Source organism: Gallus gallus, chromosome 2 (genome assembly GCF_016699485.2).
Source record: "Gallus gallus isolate bGalGal1 chromosome 2, bGalGal1.mat.broiler.GRCg7b, whole genome shotgun sequence".
In the NCBI taxonomy this organism is placed as follows: domain Eukaryota; kingdom Metazoa; phylum Chordata; class Aves; order Galliformes; family Phasianidae; genus Gallus; species Gallus gallus.
Genome location: NC_052533.1, coordinates 42,460,024 through 42,484,418, shown reverse-complemented (window position 1 = coordinate 42,484,418; position 24,395 = coordinate 42,460,024). Strand labels below are relative to the sequence as shown.

The 24,395-nt window shown below is 41.3% G+C and overlaps 1 protein-coding gene across 5 annotated transcripts in view; it reads right to left on the bottom strand.

Moving 5' to 3' along the window:
* The window catches only part of TMEM108 (transmembrane protein 108), a 161,631-nt gene that overhangs the window by 37,965 nt on the left and 99,271 nt on the right, over positions 1 to 24,395 (bottom strand). The gene's annotated exons all lie outside the window — the stretch shown is intronic.

Sequence of the window (24,395 nt, the reverse complement as noted above, 5' to 3'; positions counted from 1 at the left end):
AAAAGGGTTTTCTTCTGCAGTGAGAGAGTACAAAACTGAGACCAACCTCCACTTGTTTTCTTACCATTGGGAACACTGCCTCTTGCTTTGTGTGGCAGTCTCAGCTCTTCCGAACAGATGATAGTAGGATCAAAGCAAACATGGAAGGGGAAAATAGACAGGCATGGATGGCTATGTTTTCTTCTCCAGCGCAGGGAGTCTTGGAGCTGTATTTTGCATTATGAACAGCAAGCTAACTGCCACAGCTTGAAGCTCCCACTGAGGTGGGTGAACCTGACACCAATCTGTGGACGTACACTGCATTTCTATGTCCTTTTGTTGCCACTCCCTTCAGATATAGCTGTCCTCGTGATTACAGTTGTGTTTAGTAATACCAAAACACACAAAGAAGCTATCTAAAGTTAAAAGATTCTATCTGAATTTATATTCGTTGATGTCATTAATGTTAAAGTCTCCTTTGGAAGATGCAAAGTGCTGTGGCTTGAGTTGATGCCAATGGGAAGCATCCCAGCAGGAAGACTGATGTGTGCTTCATCACGATGCTGGAAGGAGTCTGTCTGCTGGCCAAAATCTCTCTCCTACTGTTTATAAAACACTATCTCACTCAGCTAGCCCCCTTTTTACAGTTCATTACTGCACAGTCTTTTAAAAGAGTTGGCTGCTATTCAACCTCATGGGTTCAGAGTTGCAGAAAAGCACCTTTCAGGGCATCTAAGCTTCCCTCCAACCTCCCGGCTACTCAAAGCACTAGGTAATATTTCACTAGGTCTTGTGTTTAGACATGCCCTGTTCTTTTCTCCCATGATAATCCCAAGTGAAGAGAAAATCCATCGATCCTGTGTACCACAAGTAATTAGAACTGGGGCTGCATATCATTCCGGTGAAGTAGTATGGGTCAGGATTTTAAACATGAAATGATTTTCAGTGGATTCAGCACTCTGTCTCAGGACAATGCAGCCTATAAATTGAAAGTGCCTTTAAAAGACGGAGTTTTTATTCTTGATTCTCTTCAATTAATGCTGCTACAATTTAAAAACCAAAGTGATATTTCTTCTGTTTGTTGGAAGCCAGAATTATGGTGAGAGGTATCACCACTGCATGTGCAGTTACTTTTAATTCTCCTAACAATTTTTACAATTCTCTTCAAACAATTTGTCTCTCTTGTGTATTCATATTTTCACTTTTCATTGCAGGCATTTAATTTTTATTACCACAAGAAAGCATTCTGAAACCCTTTTATGATGACTTTGTTTAATTTATCTAGTCATTAGCCTGTGATGAAAGTGATGCCTCCAACAAATCAGTCAAAAACCTTCTACTGGCAATATATACAGATCTGTTGTGAGGGGTTAATCTTTTATTAGATTACAGTTACTCTAAAAGCTGGTATTCAGTAGCTTAATAGCTTTTCTTAATTCTAATCTTCTGCACTCTAAGAAATAGCTAGAAGTACATGCTAAAAGGTCTTTGAGCTTTAATGAAGTTGCGTGGTTGCCTTTGGTAATTATTTACATTTTTATAAATTAAAAATTCTTTTTTTTTCCTTTCCAGACAACTTCATCAACATTTTAATAAAACATTTAGGAGTAACTGAGAGATACAAACTGTTTCTTCTCATTATGAGATGGAAATGTAGATTTCCTTTCAGAGCACACACTTCTCTTAGCCATGCATAATGGTTTTGGGCTTGGAGGTCTCTGGCTGGGACCAAGAGTGGCCGAAATGAAACCCTTTGCTGGAGTCTGTTAGGAGTGTGCTTAAAGCTTTTGTGGCTTTGGTATAGTTGTTACAATAATAGATGGTTTTGCTTAGTGACATGATTACAAATTTCGATTAACAGTTTTGTGTACAGCAGGAAGAACCTGAAACGAAACCAGCTTTGTAACTGTGGGAACCACACTAAAGAAAACCAAGGAAAACAGATTATATTTTCATGAAATTGGAATATGCTAAGGAGTGAAGAAATTGCTGATTCCTCAGGAATTTGCCAATTTTCTTTTCAAGCCTCTTTCTAATGCACTTACAAACGCATAAATTGTTCTAATGCTCTTTTGGTCATAAAAAGCAAATCTGTAGGGGAAGAACTGTTTTTCCTTGTCAAGTTGGGCACCCTGCCTCGTTACAGAAATGAAGACAGTCTGCTTCCTTCTCACCATGCCACCGTGATCAAAGGAGCAGGATGCGAAAAATTTCCTCGCTGGAACATGCTGTTATTCAGAGCCCTTTGTAGGCACCTCACAGCAAAACACAAGTGTGTGGTACAAGATAAAAAGGGCGTGCATGTACTTATTTATTCAGGATGGCATTTTGCATTCCAAAAAGAAACATACATATGTATCTGTACATGTGCGCCTGTGTATGTGGTCACTAAAACTCTGTTTGTGGGGCCTTCTCCTTCCCCTGGGCCAAAGCTGGGCCCTGATGAGGACCTGTGCTGGCTACGCTGGCTGCTGGCAGGACTCTGCCATCCCTCCTCTGTCACCAGGCAACGCTATCAGCCGTGCTGCACGTGTGTGCTGGACATTCATCACCACTTTGTATTTTCAGTTCTGCATTTTACTTTAGAAATATAAGGTGTTCTTGAGCGAAGAAGGTTTTTGTTGGATGCCAATACCCATAACCAGCTCAGGGGCAAGTGGACAGCTACACAGCACACTGGGTAAGCATCAGCCATTCGTTGCAGTGCACAATTAAACTCTGACTCCCCCAGATGAGAATTGCATTGAGATCTGTGGCAATGTCACCTGAACCGGGGACTTCACTATGTGAATATGCTGCCATCCAGTTAGTTGCAGTGAGACTCTAGGTGGTTTTGATGTCAGGATTTGGATGTGTGAAAAGGCAGGAGGTTGTTAGTGCATGACATGGCCAGCACGTGGTGATCCATCCCCAGGGATGGACATGTCAGAACAGATTTGAAAATGTTCCAGAAGGCACAAGACATGATTTCAGAAAGGGAGAATTATCTATCTGTCATTACCCTGCCTATGGCTTCGCTTTATTACACAATACTTCCAGTCTCCTACAAGAATCTCCAAGAAAGAATGTCGGGTATATGGCTCTTCTAATCCTCATAAATCTGGAATTAACCCAATTACAGAGAAGGGCCGTCATTAAAAAGGAATGACTGTGCAACCACCTTTTCAACGTCACTGTCACTACCCTGACAATTTAATTAAAACTGCCGTGCATTTAGTTATATTATTTCCTACCGATACAGAAGATACAGATTTTTTTTGTTTAAAATCACACAATGTACTTTAGCACTGCTATGCTGAGATTACACCAACAGATTTTATCACTCCTGAAGATACATTACTATCTCAAAATAAAATCCTCATCTTCACACGAGGTTTTCGTGCCAGCGTGTAAATGGAAATGACTAGGAACAATCACCTTAACCACAGAAACATGACTCTGAGTGTGTGAAGATCATGTTCTTTATATCATACTTAACACTTCTGTCCTGTACACTGCTGGCTGATGAAGGGAAAGAAAAGAGTAAAGGAAAAAGGAAGAAGGAAAGGAAAAAGGGAAAGGAAAAAGGAATGTGAGGGAATTACAAGGTAAGCAAGTGGAAGATTAATTTTAAATTGATTATACTTTTTTTGTTTGTTTGTTTTTGTTTTTGTTAGCAGAACTCCACTGTGATTCTGGTCTCACACACTCAGGTGTAAATCCAGAGCAGCTATCTTGGTTCCTATGGAAGTAGGAGGTACAAATGTACATCCAGTGAAAGCTGGTAGAGCTCTCCTTCAAGACTGAAAGTTCTCCTAAGTTTTTCAGGGATTTCTGACATCTTCTGTGGCTTTCTTCAAACATAGAAGCAGTGAAGAGAAAAATCCTCTCTGAAGTCAAGGAGATAGAAGCACACTGAGGGGGCAAAGGTTGTCTTTGACTTCCAGCTCTTTTCTGATATACCAGTCTCTCTAAAACATGAAATTCAGATTTGACCTCTGTCTATTTTCCTGCCATGCACCTGACTTGCAGTCCTTATCAGACAGAGGAAAGCAGCAGAGTAAGACAGATTGAATAGTTTGCATGCAATTAGCGTAAAGAAACAGGTAATGCTTTAAGTGTCAACAGGTTGTGTTTGCTGGAGCAAAACCCAGCTCTCAAGGACTACCGTCATGACACCTGGAAAAGAACACATGCAACTTAAAAGCTGAATGTTGCACAAAAATCCAGTGTTGGCTAGGAGGAGGACCTGGGAAGGAAAGCTGACTAGAAGGTTAAGCTGCTATCTGCCAGCGTAACCAGAGCCTTGTGCTCGAAATGATTATTGCTGTGCATGTAGAGCATGGCTGGGATGGAGCAGCATCCCCAGGCTGATGGATGCTGCTGCCTCAAAGCTATTGGACTACTATGAGTTGGACTCGATGATCCTTGTGGTCACCTTCCAACTCAGAATATTCGGATTCTATACTAGTGCTGCCTCTACTGCCAAAGGCAATGTGAAGATAAGGTGGATCTGGCACCACCAGGACAATGGCATCCAAAAAGCCCACCTGCAGGTTAGACCCATGCCTGTATCTTGCCAGGCACCTTAACTGGTGAAGAACAAGAGGTGAAGTTTGCTGAACAGGAAGCATCAGAGAAAAGGGGAAGGTTAGCTGTAAAGAGAATCATTTGGGAGATGAGTTCTGAGTTTTGCTTTGTTTACATATGAAACTCTCATCAAAATGTGTCTTTTTCTGCTGCTGCTTCTGCTGTATTACAGACTTTTTTGCCTTTTTAGGAGCAGAGTGTGTCATCTCCCAGCTCTTCTCCTCAACCTGCATGTCAGCTGCTTGGTAGCACACTGCAGGCTACCAGTAAGCACAACTAGAAGCCAATGAGACAGGAGCATCTTTGAAGATTCAGATGCAGTGCTCCCCTTGAGATGACTTGCTATGTCAGATTAAAAGCCCTCTGTGTATCCAGACAGGGACATTTCAAGCAGCCAAAATACTAGATGAATATGATAACCTTGTGATGCAGGAACATCAAAGTTGCTTAGCTTCTAGAGCCAGATGAACAGCACAGGCAGAATAATTTGATTCAGACACCCTCTCAGTGTATCATTCCTTCCTTAATCATCTGGATTTTTGTTTAAATGCTATCTGATTTATTCAACTGCACGCATCATCTGCAAGGTCACCCATTTGTTTCACATATGTAACTGAATGTCCCTTTCTGACCTTCCTCTCCCCAGTTCTCTCTGTTCCCCAGGTAAACAAGTGGAGCCCAAATCTGGTGGTGTTGGATGCAATTTGATCTCAGCTGGATATCTCACTGTGCTCGGTCACACCGACCTGTTGCAGATTGGTGTTTATTATATTCATTCACGCTTAGGAAAGTAAGTAAATAAAGAATCTACTCCCCCCAGAATGTAACTCAACATCCCAAAACAATTATGGATTAATTATAAACCAATTCTGCATGTAGGACAATTGAATGTTTAGTGAAAGGACAATTACCACCCTAAAAATTACCACTCTGAATTTCTTATTAGCACCACAAGCGAGATATCAGGCATGGTGAAGACACGCTGTTCTGCCAAAGACTGAGAAGCACAGTTGACTGCGGAAAGCTTGTGCAAGGCTGAACCTCTAGGGTGCAGAGCTGGTACCAGAGCTCCTACACAACCTTGCCATGATGGCACTGGGATTGGATCTGTTTCATGAAAACAGGATGATCTTAATACAAAGTTATGCTGTGATGACTGCAGTTGGTGACAGAAAGACAGACAATCTTCAAGATGCTCTGGCTTTGGAGAGAGCATTGGTGAACCTCTGTCTGCAGGAAGATGGTTGGCTGCCCAGTGTGGATGGAGTATGCTGATGAGTAGGAGCTGCAGCAGCTCCCAGAACAAAGCCAGCACTAGCAGAAGCTCCATCTGCAATGGCTTAATCCTGAACTGCCCAATCAGAAGTGCTCCTGGTTAGAATTTGGTAAATATTTGCTAAAAGATATGGGGGACCAGTTTTTAACTGCCTTTGCATAACTTTTCTTTTTTTTTTCCTTTCCAATTTTGAAAAGTAGAGAAAGCAGCTAAGTTTTAGGTATCACAGAATATAAAAGAAATAATAGTCTACTTTTGGTTTTCTTTCTGAAGAGAAATGTCCCTCAGGCTTCTCTCTTGTTTCATAACCTCAAGATACTGCCTTTCAGTTTTAAACAGGTTATTACAAAATAATACTGACAAAATCAAAATTTTCAATGAAAAATGTGTTCAAAAAACCCAGTGTTACGAAAAACAGTACCTGAAAAAAAGGTCCTTGCTCAAAAAGAACAGATTCTGCCTGGACTTTCCATCATCCCGTGCTTGGGGAGAACAACAAATACTGCTTGAGTTTCTGGCCATGTAGAGTAACCAGCTCTCCAAGAGTACTTATATGAACATTGGAGCTTCATTCAGATGTAGTTGCAAGGCTCCCAGCAGAGGTGGTGAGTCGCCCTGCTGTTCTGCTCTGGAAGGAGGACCAGGGAACACAAAGGAAGGTGGCACAGCTGCAGGTATTCAGACCAATCCTGGTCAGAGCTCTACTTGGCAGCATGACTGCATCTCTGAGCTGAGGAAGTCTGCTTTTGCTTCATCTCCTCCAAAGTTTACCAGCATTGCCCAGCCTTAAGAAGCAAAGTTCTTCCCTCTCCTTCACTGCAAGAAATCCCAAATCAGTCTCCAGGATAGCTCCTGGGGTCTCCAGTGAGGTTAAACCATGACATACAGGCCACTGGTCACTATCACAACTAACCCCAGTAATGGCAATGAGCATAAAGTAGGTCATCCTATATTAGTATTTTCTCTAGCTCCATGTAAGCTCCTCAGCCATCACCCCTTCTCCCACTACTAATGTCCCTGCTTATGTTTCTGCCTTTTTTCCAGTATCTCCTCACTACACACTGGTGGGCCTGGGGATCATGTAAGGTACAGGGTGGCTCAACTTCAGCTTAACCAAGAGTCTTGGCAGTACAAGCTTTTTCGTGTAAAGCATCTTTTCTCCTTCCTGCACTAATTCCTCAGGGCTGTGGAGGAGTGGTGTTCAGCGTGCTTGGTTAATTTTTATTAATGTGATCTCTCCCTTTCCCTGTACTGGCTACGTGTGGGCGTGAAGTTGATCAGCGAAGGGAAAAGTAAAGTTACACTCCATTCGTCTTCTCTTACATTTCCATTGATCAATCCACACAACGCTATCCGTTTCCCATTAATTTTCTATTTGTAGCACACCTTATTTTTAGAGCCACAGTTAGCAAATTGATTTGCTGCTCTTAAGCAGCCGTTTCCATTTGCAGCCTGAGAAGCGGGATTAACACGGCACACTTGCCATTTTGTCTCTGCCAATGATACCTTACACAAAACAATTTTTCTGTTCAGTATGTTTGCTGATTGAGTTTTCCTTCTGGAAGAACAAGTGGTATGAGCGCACAGCCTACTCCTTGGGCTCGAGGCCAAGTCTCCAGTGTAGGCACAGATTACAGCTTTTTCCAGCAGCACTGATAGGGTGCCTAAAAATCTGAGAAAGCCAAAACATCTCCATTCAGATTCATAAAGTGGTGGCTACAACATTGGCTTCACCACTGTCACCCTCACTCCTCCACCAGGTTTTAAACAAAACTCGACCAGAGACTCGGGGTATCTGATGCTATCGCTTGGAAAAGGTGTCATGAAGGCAGGATGGGAATTTTGTCAAAGCGTCACAGAAGAGTGTTTCAATGTGTTAGAAGATAATCTGTTAATTCATCGGATTGTTCAGGCATAATGCGCACAAATGATAGCCAGCATAAGAAACATTGCTGTTTTTCTATTAATGCTTTCACATAATGCTCTCTTCCCTCCTGAGAGTTGATTAAAATGTAATTTAAATTGCTCCTGTCTTAGAGCTTCATTGTCTATTATCTTGAATGGAGTCAGAGACTCCCTGTTGTGAGGATGTTTAACAGCAGAACATTAACTGATCTCACTTATGGTTCATTGCAGCCAAATTCTCCATCTTTCTCATCTACCTGATCGCGTTCATTACCAACAGATGATGAGCACAGGTGATAGCATCCAGAAGAGATGAGCAAATAACCAACTGCCATTTTTCTTATATTCAGCAAAAAACAGCACCAGCAACCATTACCATCTTTTTCAGTGGAACAGCACTGCAACACAACAGAATGTGACCTATTGCTGCTGTTGCAATTCTTTTGCCCAAATTAAATACATCTCAGTTGATGTATATCAACTTCAAACATGCTTTACTACAATACATCATTGCAAAATATTAAGTCAGAACTTTTCTGGCTCACTACATACTGTTTAATCACTGGAAACTATTCAAAAAATGCACTGTGTTAAAATAATTGCTTTGAAAGGGAGGAGAATTTGCCACCTCTTCAGATTTATATATAAAAAGACTTCTTTTCCTTCCTTACTGAAAATAAGAAACATTTGGCAACTAAACACCTTCCTCAAGAAGGCTGCCAAGTTACACTTTCTTGGTTATCTCAGTGCAAACTCCTCATCCAAGAGACAAAAACTCTTGCACTGAGCTCTCTTCTTATATACTAATAACTTAATATCAAAGTAGATCATAACACTGCAGTAGATAAACTGCAGTAAACGAAACTTAGTGACAGAAATCAGCGAGATTTGCCATACGGTTGCTTTCTTCCCCCCTTCATTCTTGTTTAAAGCCAGAAATCTTTCTCCATTTTTCACGCTAGGTCTCAACACAGCACATTTCCACATCAATTTGGCACTGTAACTTAGCTAGAAAAAAGTAAATCCACAACCGTTCAACATCACACCTGCACCAATGCTGATCTCCACAACTGAAGTATCCAGTTCTGGCCAGTGTTAGTGCTTCACAGAGCAACCATGTGAAATCTCATCTCACTTCTATGAGCTTTACACCCCTACTGCACTTGCACCATGTCCACGCAGCATGAAAAAATGATGTGAAATCTTACCAGCTCTGAGAAACGTAACACTTGTATTGTCAATCTGAGTTAGGGCCTTGTATTTATGTTCCTTGGAAAATATCCCATAGACGTGGAATAAAGCTACCTCTATCTCAGTCAATTAAGCAGTACCTGGGAAGATCCCCAGGTCATGGGTTGCAGTCATCCAATTTTCCAGAAGCAAAAGCGTTCCCAGGTGTTGGGCTGGCACTGCTTCAGTAGGGCTGCCACACCGACACGGTAGGGACCAGCCACACTGCAGCTTGCACGCAGCCCTTGCTCTGGTAAAGGGGAACTGCTGAGCCTGGAGATGTCAGAGAACCCCACAGCCCATTGCTCAGGATTGCTCCCAGGTGTGTTTCATTCACTAGTGTACATACTGGCATAAATAGTATGAAGTGCTCATGAGAGACACAGAATAAGATTAAGACCAGATGGAACCACTTCCAGAGGTGCAATGTTAAATGGATGCTGAGTGGGAAGAGGGCTGGGAAAAACAAAGCCTGCCTGAATGGTGGACTTCACACATGTTTACACTACTTGTGAACATGCAAAATATTAATTCTGTTTATTTATATCACCAAGAAAATCCCCGGTCAAATGGACAGTGTTGTAATCTAGACACTGTACCTTCAGATAGTTCTGCTGCACATCTGACATGCATTTCCTGATTAAAAAGGGATTCTATATTCCCAGCAGCATGATCAGATGGGTACAAAAAACATTTTGGAGAAGCCATGACCGAGCTCTAAGCCATTATTTATGAAAGAAGGCTCAAAGAAGGGAGAGGTAATCACACAGCCACAAGCAGCAAAACAAATGTGCGTAAGGGTAGAGTTGTGTTTATGGCTGACGGAGCTAGTAGAGATTTGTTAAGTAGATTAAGTAGAAATATGCCACCAGACAAAGATAAATTATCTCACTTGGCATAGTGTTAACTCTGTATTGCGGCTTAAAACACAGAAAGACAAAAAAATTCCAGGAGTGCTTCAAGGGAAGCTGAAAGAACTCTGCATTTCACCACAATGAAAGGAGATTTCTTCCTGTTCCTTCAAGACCCGTTGTGTAGCATTTCTATTTTAATCTCCCAATTTGAAAACGTTTGCTTTGAACTTCTGCATTCTGTATTCAAAGGTGGATTTTATTCAATTATTTTAAGCATTTACCCAGTTAGCCTAAGTGCATTTCCTATCACAGGCAAAAGGATTTGAAGAACTGTGTCAAGAGGGATTTTGAAAATGTTGTGATTTGGTTCTGCTGACCAAGACTCCTGAACTAATTACACCTGACAACAGGGGACTCCAAATCAGAGAGTGCATGAAAACTGAGAAATAAGCAAATTAAGACAAACATAATGGGTAAGTTTTTCCCACTTGCTAGCAATTATGATTATAGCACGGGCAGGATGACTGTTGAATAATGTATCCAGTGTCAGTAAGAGCACATTCATTCATTAAGTCTCCTGCCAACCTAATTACCAGTAAAAAGTTCTTATCTTCACTTTGACTTGCACAAATCTGTAGCAATTTTTAGAACAGCACTGTTTTTTGGTTTGGAATTCTAAGGGGCTTGATGTGACTGTGAGGCTGAAACGGTGACCTGTTTAGTGATACCTATCTAAATCAGGATGCTAAAAAAGGGTGGAGACCACACACAACCCAACCTGACTCAAAGCACTAGAGGACTCTGGAAGCAAGTGCCAGCATCTATATTGGCAAACAGTGTGGTGCAACAGGTGGGGAGCTGTAGAGTGGAGCAACAGGCGCTGAGGACCCAACATCTACACTGCATGTGTTTTGAGGGCTAGTTCTGATTAGCTGTAGTTTGGCTCTGCAGAGTGAACACCTCTATGTGGTTGAGATGCATCAGCGTTCTCCCAGGCTGCTTCTTCCACCTTAGCTTTGTCTGCAGGGATCCAACTGGCTGCACACTGAGATTGCTCCCTGATGAGAACCAAAGTGCAGTGCTGGGGCCAGGCAGGAGGCACACTTCAAAAGCACCTTTCTAATCTGAACAAAAATGCTGACGTGGCTGACCTCACACAACCTGCCTGGTCTACATGCAAACTCATCACTGAAGTCCAGAGTGCTATATCAGGATACAGAGTAGAATGCAGTACGCCAAAGCCACTTTCAGGGCAGCCACTTACGCTCAGAGCACTTGAGAAATCAAGGAACTGATGATGCTACTTGTCTACAGTTAGAAGATTTTAAAGATGAGTTAATAGGCAAAGGAAAAGATACTGAGTGAAACAGGAAAATTTTCACAGAAGTTGTTAGCATTGCATTCTGTTCGGGAAGGTTCCTGCAGTAAAACACTATAATTTCTTATATCTTCCCATCTAAACATCTCAGCAGATAACGTACGAGATGTGGGATAACAAACAACCTGAAAGCAGACAGCTTATAGAGTTTATACATTGCTTTATGCTCAAATTTCAAACTGCTTTGCATAGTTTTAAGCATGCAGCTCTCACTGAGTTCAAATGAGTTTCACATGACTGAACCATCATGAGCTGCTTAAAAAATATCCCCCCTGGGTCTTAAGCAAAACCTCCTTGTTTAAGTGTTGATTATTATTATTTCTCCACTGAGATTAATTAAGATATTTAAGAAGTACAAGGGGAAAGGAAAAATAGGACTTGCTCATCTGATGAATTTCCCTGTGCATGTGGGTGATTTTCAGTTGTGGCTGTGACCCACTGGAAAGAGAAGTCAGCATGTACATGCACACCTCTGGTCACAGACCTGAAGGCAACAATGCTGGTTAGCTAGCATAGGAATTAGAGCTGAGAAACCATAAAGACATTCATAATGAGGGACAGATCCACTTACATGAATGCTGCTAGAAGCTAATGTTAGGCAGCCAGACACTAGAAAACACTTTGAAAGTGTGAACATGTTTATGTTTTAACAGAAATACTGATATTCTGGGAGCTCCAAACTGCCTCTTGTAATTTGTAGATCTACTTCCTCGGCAGGAAGGATGAAATCAAATGAAAAAGAAGCCAAAATGAAAAAAACAAATTATATTCTTCCTTTCCTATAGCATAAATGGATGCAGATCCGAAATACTGTACTCCACTAGCTGTAAAAACCACACCAAGTTAGCCCATCTTAGAGGACTGTAGTCCAGGACAGCAAATCAGTCCTGGAAAAACACCACTTAAGCTCAACTGCAGGTGAGAAATCAGGATCTAACTAACCTTTTTTCCTCCCATGGGGCTGATTTGCATGAGACTGATTTAAAACACAGAATAATACAGGCAGTGCACGAGCAGTTTAAAAGTTTATAAAATATCCTAATGCTCTCAGTACTCAGACAGCTAATTTAGATTTTTGCTGTGGATTAACTCGCAAGCAGTCCAAACTCGTCTTTCCATTAACCCATCTCGATTAGCAAGATCCTGACTGCCACATGAGGAGGGAGCTCAGATGTGCTCATATGGATTTTGAAGCTAAAGTGCCCTGATTACTGTTCTCCTTTGTGACAGAGGGTCCTTTTAAATGGCTTCACTAATCTGACGTACGGGTTAGATGGGGAGGAAAATCTTCAGTCATATCAGCTTAAGAACTAACCTCTAGGATATGCATTAATTGAGGCAGTGCACGCTCTGACGGAAGCCAAGGCATGGTCTCAGACAGACTTTGAAGGGTTAGATCTCCTCCCTCTTCCTTAGACACAAATGATCATGACATAGTAGAGGAATTAAAAAAAAAAAAAAACAACCCAAGTACCCAATAGAGGTAAAATAGAGACCCAATAGAGACAAAACAATAAAATCCTATTGAAATGTAATGCCTACTTATAGAGGCATTCAATTAATCAGTTCCTGTGCACATGAGGTAACATTAAATACCGTCCCAGCAGGCTATCCAGTAATTTTTTGAGCAATAATTACAGCTCCCAAACAGGACACAGCAGGAATACTGTTTATCCATCAGTGTGTGACTCTTTGTACATGCCCATAGGATAAATCTTCTTGTGCGGAGGAGAAAATACCCAAGGTATTCAAAGCTTGCTCTGATACTAAGCCAGAGGTCTATAGTTGATCTGCTTTCATCCACTGCAGAAGACCATGATGTACCAACAGGCTTCGGAATATTTTGATATAGGCCTGACCAGGATACGGAGCTGAGTGGATTGGTATTTGGACCTGATAATGCCATTTTGTCTGATGATACAGCACAATCTACACAAGAAACATTCAGCTGGTGGCTGTTAACAACTTGTGAAGCAGAGGCTGATGCTCAGAAGCACCTCAAGTGGTCGACCAAACTGAAAGAGACCACAGCCTCCATAAACAACAAACACAAACTTGTTGGTGTGTTTCACTACACAAAACTGTCTCACACAAATTTTGGGTGAATTTTTTGAAAGAAGCAGCAACACTAAGTGACAGTCCTGAGGCAGACCTTCCACCTCAGTGCTGGGAATGACTGTGGGCATGGAGCGATGCACCACTGCCTCCTGCAAGGCCTCCACCACAATGGTAAGGAGAGGGCCTCCTCCAGAGGTGACGAGCAAGCACCTTCATGAACATTGCCATGTCTTGAGGAACTGGGCAGATACTGGAATATAAACAGTCTTTTTAGTTTGATTTTGTGAGTGTTACCCAGTGGTTTTGTCAAGGAATTTTGCTCCACTCAAACTCCGTTACAAAATACTTAAATAACACAACATTTATGTAAAAACTGTAGATTATATAAAATATGATGATTCATACAATTTGGGCAGTATTGCTGATGTTGCTTGCTTGTTGACGATTTTCTCCATTTTTTACTTCATTTTTTCAGAGCTTCATTCCATGCTTTCATGGTTTCCATGTTACTGAACAGCCCAGGAAGATGAACAGGGTAGTTCATATTTGGTCAAAGACAGTATTTCTGGCTATTTGCAAATTTAGGCAGAGACAAAGCCTATTGTACATACAGACAGCGTAGCAGGCACTGCACTGAAGGCCACACATTCCCCCCTTTTCCCAGTGAATGACTGTCTAGCTTGCACACAGAAGGGGGCTGTGGAGCAATATGATGGAGCATGGATTTGTGCTTCAGACCTGGGCACATGCACATATTGTCTGGTGTATGTACAAAAACCAGTTTTCTTACCAGCTTCCTAAAGTTACCATGGAGTAGACTGGTTCAGGAGCCCCTTAAAAATGAGAGCTAGTTCTCAAAGTGTGATGAACAGTGGATCCTAGCTCAGGTCTCCCTCCAAGAGAGCTCCAAATCAGCACAAGCATAGACTCTGGTGCAAGATGCTGCTCCTGAGCTGAGCTGGTTTTCATTAAATGAGCTGTCTCACAGCCTCTGTTGACTTGGGAATTCGAAGACTGATGGAAGCTGGAAACAGCTGCAGCTCCCAGAAGTGAGATCTTGTTACGATGAGAAATAGAGACTTTTTGGTGAGAACAGTGAGCCAGGAAACCTTCCTGCAAAATCCAGCTAGCAAAATCCACACGTGTGCTCGTGTCTGTTAGAAATCATCTGCCATCTGCATGAGCCGATGAGATTACATGGGGGTCAGCATGCACATCAGGGCTGCTTCAAGCCACCACAAAACAGAGCAGGAGACCAATTACCCCAAAGACTCACCCACATCAAGGTGTCCTGTTACACAGAGGCCACATTCTTGAACTTTTCCCACAATTTTTAAGGCTAGAAAGTATCTTGGAGACTTAAGCTGAGCCCCTGAAGGACAATTTTGGTATCTTAGGGTAAATGCAGCAGGTGCTGAATTTGCTCACTGAATTGCATGGTAAAGTCATATATAAATAAATTGCCTGCTTGGACATGTATATTCTGGGATATTATTTGGACAAAATCTCACAATCTTGCCCTTCGTCAGGCACCACCTGGTTCTTTTACACTTCCCACTAAAAATAAAATAAGAAAGAAATGACCTGACAGCGGGGAGCAAAACGCAATTAGTTTGCTGCTGGCTTAGAGAGGACAATCATTCCACAAGATGCATCTGTTTAACGTATCAGGGCTGAAGAACTCATGTGGCATGGGACGGAGACATCTACCCACACCAGGCAGTGTTTTCATACAGATTTGTGCTTTAGTCCCACTGATGCCAGCAAGGTGGAATTATATATTTAAAATTTATTGCTGTAGAAGAGACATTTTGCTGAGGACTAAATTTATTTATGTGTATATACATATATATCCCAAAATGCATACTGGGCAATCCCAAAACAGCTCCGTTTTCAATATAGTCAGTAGCTTGCAGCACCTTCTCTTTTCAGAGCTCCGAAGGATTATGGCACATAATATGACAACAATAGCAGAACTTTTTCAGCCGGCATAGATGACTTTGCAGCAGGCATCAGCAGTAGCATTTACTTTCACCAGAGATGAAAGAGGCTTAATAAACTACATCTGCGTCAGTGCAGCATGATGCATGCGTACGGCATTAGAGAACAACAGACAGCACGGGAATTGATGAGTCAGGCAGCAGAATTATGGTTATGCTAAAGGAGCCGGACTACATTCTTCAAGTAGAGGTCATATCTGCCCAATTATTTATAAGTTTCAGTTAAATTAGCTGATTGTTAAAATGCCACTTCTTGGGCTTACGATCTGTTTACATAACTATCAAGTTGCATTACAGCTTGGACTGTTCTCCTCCTCAATTACACGGCCAGTACTCTGCTAGATGTGTCAAAGCAGAAGTATAGACATATCAACCAGAAATACATACAATCAGATAAAGAGTATTGTGTTGAGCCCAAAATTATCAATATAGCTTGTGTTTACTGGCAGGAGGAAAAATGTGAATCACGTGAAAAACAATTAAAGCTGCACAGGTTTTTACAAGGATAAATTGAAAAGATGGGAGACTTTTAGATAAGACATGCACAGAAGGGGTGGTGAGAGCTTTCTATACACCAGTAATCAGAAAAGGCAAATGCAGTATTTGTATTTATGCTGACTGGGAATTCAAGAACATCTAGGCGTCCAAAACAGCAAGGTACATGTAAATGGAGAGGTTGTGGAAATAAAATTAATTTGGCACTGGGTCCAGAACAGAACAGGAGAGGGACAAAGGGGTGGCCACAGCTACAGCCTGTGCTGTTCACGTAGAAGGGGAATTTAAAAGTGCTCTATCAAGAGCCAAACTTCTCAGCAGAAAAACAAAAAACCAAAAACATCATGTTAAAAAAAAAAAAGAGAGAGAGAGAAAAGAACACACTCTGTTAACCTAAATAGCATTAAATTGAACAATAAAGCCTTTTATTTCAGGGCAAAAGTCAATCACTGAATAAAGTTAACAGCTGTCCCCCAGGGAATTTCCCACACTCTCTTCAGCACTGTCTGCTACACGGGGCTTTCTCAGTAAGATAGTATCAGATTAGAAATACCCGGCTCTGGATATTAGCCATGCCAATTTGGATGAGCTGCTATGTTCCTACTATATTAGAGTTCTTCCCTCATTAAAGAAAAATGAACTAAGAACAATCAGTTTCCAATCATGTAGTTTTCAAAGTGACATTAAAACTAATGAATAGAGCAATGGGAAAAAAATACCACCAGGATAGATGTAGTAAGCCTCAGAGTTTGAGGGCAGTACATCAAACATGGCTTGACTCTTTTCATTCAATACAATGTGGTTGTTAATGAGGAACAATCAATAAATGTTCTTCAAATAAAACACCAGAGAGCCATACATGAGATAAGCAAACAGGAATTTGCCAAGAGAGGATGCACCTTTCTTTGTTATTACAGCAATTGCTAATGCCTTGATTTAGACTCAAGGGACTCGGGTAAATGCTGCTTCCTCAATGTGTTGCATATGTTTATTTGAAAACTCTGTCCTAGGAATTCCTAGTTAAAGGGGATCAAAAATAATCCCAACATCAATGTTTCAGTGAAAACAAGGATCAGGGTGGATTTTCTGCATAAGTAAATGCTCAAAATTCAGATCAATTTGTTGTCCATCTCATAATTGTAGAGAGGTACAGAAATTTCAAATCTTTCCAAGAAATACTTTCCCTGAAAGATTCCTTTCCTATTCCACATGGAAATTCTGAGGTTACATGGCCCACACCATCCATCAATTCTTTTGTGAACTTCATATATTGAGCAATCTATATTTTATGAGAACAATGCAAGCTTGAAAATCCCCTGACTCAGAGGTAAGTTGCCCTTCTTTAAAATATGTAAGAATTACCTATAGGTTTTTAGATAGATACAATCCTTTTCTATGCTTCCAGATTCTGGCACATCTACGTGAAAGCCTACAGATAAATCTCCAGCTAAAAATTAAATGACTTTACCAGCTGTCCACAGCAGGGACAGCCTGTAGCTCATTTATTATCTCATCTGGTCTCCCAGCTAAGTGTGGTTTGGTCTGGTGAATAACAAGATGACAGACCTCTTAAAAATTGTAGGTTCGGGGTACTGCTGACAGCTGTATTTGTTATTTGTTGGGTGGCACACCTCCGCCTCTGTCAGTACAGGGCATTGTTTTGGATGATGCTGGGGATGCTATTTTTTTTCAGATGAAATATAAGACAGGAGCATAAGCATTATTTGCAAGGGTGAGTCAGGGATTTTAAGTGAATTGTCATCACTGGTAATAACTGGTAATAATCTTTCTCGCAGCTCAGAATTTTTCTTGTTCTATTTCCTAGCGCCTTAAGTTCCTTCAGGTGAAGGTACAGTCATGACAGGTAACTAAATATTTGGAGCCACTGCATTGTTCCAAAGACAAGAAAAACCCTGTTTGAAGGGAGCATCAGATAGTAGACAGGTATGGGATTTTTGAGAGGTTCTGGGTAGTCTAACCAGGAAGATCCAGCTGAGAAAACAACTTATTCTTCCCTGTAATGCAAGATGAAACATTGACCATAACATACAGTTTTCAATGTGAGCATGCCCCCAAAGAGCATGCAAGAGATCAGTCACTGCAGCATGGCAGGAGTGCTCAGCAGGCATGCATGCCTTCACACACATAGATACAGAAGGAGCCCCGTGGTTCTTCCCATTATATGGCCAGGGTATAGCTTAATGCACAGTGACAGCTGATATAGGTCAGAGTTCCACGTTACCACTTCAAGCCCATGAGCAGCAGCAACCCTGCAGAAGGCTCTCCATCACATCTGCTGGAGCTCTGCTGTTTGAGTCTGGAGCTGCAGGCTCACCCATCAGCACGCACTGTGGTGCTGGGAACAGCAGCCAGTCCTTCTGAAAGGGAGCTCAGCCTCAGACACAGGAAAGGCCTTTCCCCACTCCTGTTGTCATCCACAGACTGTTTTACTGTTACATAAATCAGGAGTGATTACAGGAAAGGGTGAGAAGCGAAGAAACGCAGTGCCTTGGAATAAATGGTGCCAAAGCTAATCCTGCACACACACCCTGCACAGACCCACCAGTATGCAGAGCAAGCAATTCCAAAATGTCACGAATCACAGATCACTCCTGGTTAGAAAAGAAGCAAAAACACATGTTTGGGGACTTTCAGAAAAAATAAACCTGCTAACTCGTCACTGACTGCCATTTAACCTGCAGGCAAAGGCGCCAAGACCCTGTAATTACAAGAACCTGAATTATTCTGCAGGTATTGATCTTCCCCTGCGTGGAAGAAGAGCGATGTGATGACCCCACTACTCCTTTTCACAGAACAGCTGGAGTTTGACAACAACAGGGAATCAATGTCCAGGCAAACCTGTTTTTTGTTGTGTTATGCTGTTGTTTTTTTTCCCTCTCCAGTGATAATTCAATTTAGCAGCCATAAAGCAGAAGTTAATTCTTTGCCTGATTGTACGGAGGTTTTCAGAGAGTTTTTGTTCTACTGTTTCAGAAAGCAGCCCTGCCTAAAATTGTTGGAACACTATTCAAAAGCACGGACACCCTCCCATCAGTCTAGAGTGGGCCTCATTCTTATGAGTCTCTTCAGGATGTTTCAATTGAAAAATCATATTTCTATTCCAGCTGTCACGGAACAGCCAGTCTTTCCTGGTGGAAAGAAGAACTGGCATTATGTTCTGGAAAAAAATGTCCCCGTAAATGTATTCTTTACTACTAATATCAAAAGCTTGATTCTGCCACATTGACACAAGTTGACTGGCTGATTTAATGGAAAGTTTCTGCCTGATGACAGAGGAAAGAATTGGCACTAAATAAACAAATAGCAAATAATAATTAAATTTTAAAAAAGTTCTAAGAATATTGGAGTTTCAAATTTAGGCTTACATCCTGCAATCTGCTTTGAGTACGCTTCAATTTGGCTCAATGCAGAGCAGCTTGGATGACTGTTGTCATAAATTGGAACTAATTGCTCAGCTATCTGCACAGAGGAATCTGTCCATTTATGATATCCCGTTCCCTTGCCAAATTCCAAAATTAATTTCTTGAAACACCAACTCAGACAGGAGGTGAAGGTACATGGATGGTGATACTGACTACTTCTCCCTGTAGAGTCAGTACCTGGTGCCAGGGTCCCTGCTCTTGCTTGGCTGGTAGGGACACTGTAATGATTTTGGCAGAGAAACATGGCACATTAGGCAGCAGCGAATCAGTTAGTGGGAGATTGCAGTCTGAGAATTAAGCGTGCAAGGAAATAAAATAATCAAATTCCACTGAATGTATGATTACAAAAAGATGGAAAGAGCCGTAGGAATGCCTCATTTTTAAAAGTTACAACTTTGCTCCATGCCAGACTGAGGCTTAATTTAAAGTTGTTACTGCTTCTAGTACAGAAAAAAAACTCTCAAAAAAAGCCAGCCAAACGAAAAACCTTCTGAATTTGATCAGCACAATGCATATGCAGCAGACTCTGCTGTAGAAGTGAAATGCTCAGGCTCGTTACAAAGCTGTGTTCACTCAGACTACTAACACTGATAAGTGAAGGGTTATCATTTTAAGATGCCCATCATCTTAGCAGGAAGAAATTCTCTTCCACTGGTGGTAGACAGTTGTAATTAACATTATATGCAGCAATGTATTAATTTGTTATTTGAAAACTCTCCTCAAGCATACACTTCAAGCTATCTCCAGCTTTGTGCAAAGAAGGAACAAAAGAGGAAACTCAAACAGGCTTTTAATCAATATCAGATAATACTTTCTGAAGTAACAGAAGTCCCAGAAGATGTAGTCTAGTTACTGAAACCTCTAACTCGACAGTTTCTGCAGCGGGCTGGGGTACTTGAACATTGTATTTTACATTAGCACAAGTATAGCCCACCAGGAGTGGAACCTGGGGGTCAATATGAAACCAACGGAGCTGAATAACAAAAGCAAAGGTATACAGATGAGAAGAAATGTAGAAATTGGAGGTAGGGAAAAAAACCTTGTCATCTTTTTAATGTAATTCTGGCTTTGTGTCATATAACTTAGGTTTCATGTCCTGCACAGTCATAAAGTACTGGGAGAGATAATAATAGACCTTACATTCTTATTCCGCAGTAACTCTTAAATTCAGAGGTGTGATTAAAGAGAGGAGTGGATCAGGGCTGGAAAATATGATGTGGGAACATCTGGAGACAGTTTGCAGAGTGTAAAAAATAGACTAAATGTCCTAATACATCTATACTTCTGCTTCCAGTGTCTGCGATTCTGTGCTAACAAGCAGTTTTATAAACTTTTATTAGCAGAATATCGAAATAATGAGTATGCACTTACTCATGTGGCACTTAATCCTTTGTAAGCATGAGATTAGAAGAAGCATCTCTTCTTTCACAGTTAGAGCATGTGCTCAGCATCATTATTGTCAAATCTCTTACACACTGCCAATAAATTGAGTACATCCATAGCCTGAATAGGGCACTCTCACTGACAGTGGGCTGATAAGCCAACCCTTGTCTATCTCTCTGGATACATGAAAGGTCTTGATCATTCCCCTAATTCTTTGCACAAACAGCATACAAAAAACAAATCTGAGGTTTGGTCTATAAGAGTAACTGCAAAAGGTCAGCATGAAAGCGTGCTGAACTGCTATTCACAAGCCAAAACAAAACAGAGGGCTGGGTCTATTTAACAGATGATACACTGATCAGACTTGAAATCTTTACTTTCTCAGAAACATCAGCTGCTGTTTTCTTCAAATGTGCTCACTCTGAGAGCCTCCAGGGTACACTGAGGTTCCTGCAGAATAAGTGGTTCCTCTCCTGCTAAAGCTTACCAACCCAAGTTAGCTGAAAATATTATCTTTTCTGAAAAAAATAACAAAAAAATAAAAAGAAGGATTTGCACCTGTGATTCTTAATAGGACGAAAACAGATAAATCAGTGCAATCCCATCTCTCCCAGGGAAAGAGAGAAAGGGAGAGATGCACACAAACATTTCAGTGTGTGCTCAGTTTACCTGTTGTGAGCTCCGGAATCACATTACATTATACTATGCGAATATGTTTATTCTTTGATAGACACTCTTTGATTCTAGTTTATTAAGTCAATACAATTGGACTTGTCAATACAGTAAGTGAAGAATTTGCACTGATGCACTGGACAGGATGGAGTTCCGATCTACCAGATCTCCTTGTTAGCTTCGGAAGCCAATTCTTACATTGTTTCAATTTTCTGACTTTAATCAGAATTGTCTGGGTTGGAAGGGACCTTAAAGATCATCTAGTTCCAATCCCGCAGCATTGGCAGGGCTGCCACCCACCAGATCAGGCTGCCCAGGGCCCCACCTGGCCTTGAGTGTCTTCAGGGATGGGGCACCACAGCTTCTCTGGGCAGCTGTGCCACGGCCTGACCACCCTTTGAGTAAAGAATTTCCTTCTAACGTCTAACTTAAACCTCCCCTCTTTCAGTTTAAAACCAGGACAGTATTGCACATGTGTATAGGGTTTGAAAAGTGAGCTCTTGTCCCACTTGAACACAACACTCTGTTGTTATCACTAAAAATTATCAACAGCAGAAAGATTTTCTCAACTTTTGTGCTTCTGTTCCTGACACTTGAGGATGGGTGTACTCCTGAACGTGCTGAGACATGCTCGTCTGGCTGTAGTAACCTCACCCTATTCATTTATGTAATCTATACTTATTCCCAGTGTCTCCTGAAAGGTCAGAGATGAATTGTTGCCTCTGGTTCACAGAAGAGAAGCAGCAGCTTCTTGAAGTTAAGGATTCCATATATTATTCCGTTACTGTAAGCAAGACGTGGAGATTGTACAGCTTCAGAGCAGTCAATGGGATCAGTCATACGAGAGATTTGGCTGGTCACTGACTGTACCTTGACCGTACAGTCATTTTGCTAAATTTAGCAGCTTACTTTATCTAGCCTTTAAGCTTCACACTACCTTGGGCCAAAAAAGGGAGAACTGGGACCTTTCCTTTAAAACACTCAGTTCTTTGTGCCATGGAAGAAGACAGACAAGAGCTGAAAAAAAGCCCAGATTCAATTCTCTTTCCATTTTTCATTATACTAAATGTTCTCAGTGGAGATTAATGTCTGTTCACGATCAGGCATTACTTCATCCAGGAAGGAAGGAGAACTACTCAGACATCACTCTGAGAAATGAAAGTAAGCTGATATCAAGCCATCACTCTTCTGCTTTGACCAAGCCATCATCTAAACTACGCTCAGTCAAGGAGGAAAAAAAAAGTGCTTGGAGGCAAAACTTCAAAGTTTGGGTCCATGTTCACCAAAACCAGACAACCAGAAACTGCACAAGAAAAAGCATTCTTCAGATATTTCTACAATAAGATTCCAACTACCAGTTGTACCTCACTGTGGCAACATTTCTGTGCTCAGGGCTGATGCTCATAAGCAATGAAGATTCCCATCTAGAAACAGATGCTTGAAGCACTGATGCTATGAGCACTCCCAGGTCAGGGATGTCTACAACCCATGCACGTGAGGGCATGGCAATGTTGTAGTGCTGCATCAAGATTGCCCTCTGGGGTCTAGCAGGGTGCCTGAAACTGGCACCTTAATTTTGCTCTGCCAGTGATTTGCTGAAGGTCCTCAAGTAAGCCTTGAGCTTCTTCCTGGCATAATTTGGCTTCCCACCTGTTAAACCACGCACCTGGTTGCACTCTATTTCCACCTACAATAAACACAGTACACCAAGCACAGAAGTTTAGGGCTACACATTTCTGGATCTCACCTATGAGGTACAAGTTACTCAGTTTATCTGTACAGAACTCTGAGAGCTTAAGAAGGTGAAATAACACACAGCATCATTATTTTGTAATTTTTCACAACTACGCCTGTGTCTGAATTACCACAGATGTTTGTGTCTGTGGTACAGTGTACAGTAGAGAGGTTTTGCTGGTTTCTTTTTTTTCCTCCCTTTTCCTCTGCTAAGTGAAGCACATTGTACTACGCCACAGAAACTCACAAGACCACAGCCTTTGTACTCCTCACAGCCATGCTGAGGGGGCAAAGGTACATATAACCATATGGCTGGGCATTACCGTGTCTGCCATCTGCTCCTCCTGCACCTGCAGGGAAGTCAACCAGAGGCATCCATCTGCCACTCCACTCAAGGCTCCTCCTTGGGTAGAGCACCATGCTTTGGCTGCAAAATAGGTATACTTTAGGGAATCATTTTCTTATGAAGCATCCTGCCCCTACCAAACGTTCAGTATTGGTGCCTCTGTCTCACGTGATATCAATCAGCTTGGAGAGCTGTTTAGTATTGAACATTCTACACAAAATCAGTGTGTTTGCAATACAGTATCAATATTATATTAATTGCAGTAAAGCTGTGCCAAAAAATATGAGCTTTATCTGAGCAAGCCCTAACTTGAATTAAAATCTGCTTTGTCTTTACTCTTGTCTGAATCAAAGCAACAAAACCAGGCTTTGTTTGTTTGTTTTTTGCACTGCAGATATGTCACAAGTTCATAACCATGACAGAAGAATAAAACAATGAATACCTGGAAATTGTGGCTTACCAAATACGCTGTGTACATTGAATACGATGGAAAAAAATAAAGGGATTGAAACATGAACCTCAACAGAAGGAGGCAAGAAAGGCAGTGACAACTCACATAACTAATTAGTCCACATCTGCCATAATTGTCTGTATCATTTCTATACTAACAAAATACATAAATACATAATACAGCAGTGTGAATTTGGATTTACTCTACTAGAAATACAAACAGAATTCAATTCTTATACCCCCCCGAAAGCATTTATAAAAACTTATTTTCTTTGTTCCTTACAGTAATGAAACAATTTCATACCCAGCTGCTCATGCACTGAAAGGTGAAAGATCAGAAAGAAACTCAAAGTATTACACGGAGCAGAGAGAACCCATACTGTCATTTTGGTGAGAACTTTCTTCTTGTTACAAACTAAATTCACCATGTTTCATGTTCTCGCATCCTCTATTCACTTGTGTGAAATACTCCCTAAATAGCACTAAAAAGTAATCATCGTTTCCTATACTTTCACATTCCCATTATACATACTGTTACTTCACCAGCTGACTTGTAATTACTGAGCTGCTTCTTTATTAAAGTGTTAATGATTTCTATTTCAGTTGTGATGACAGTTTTCAGA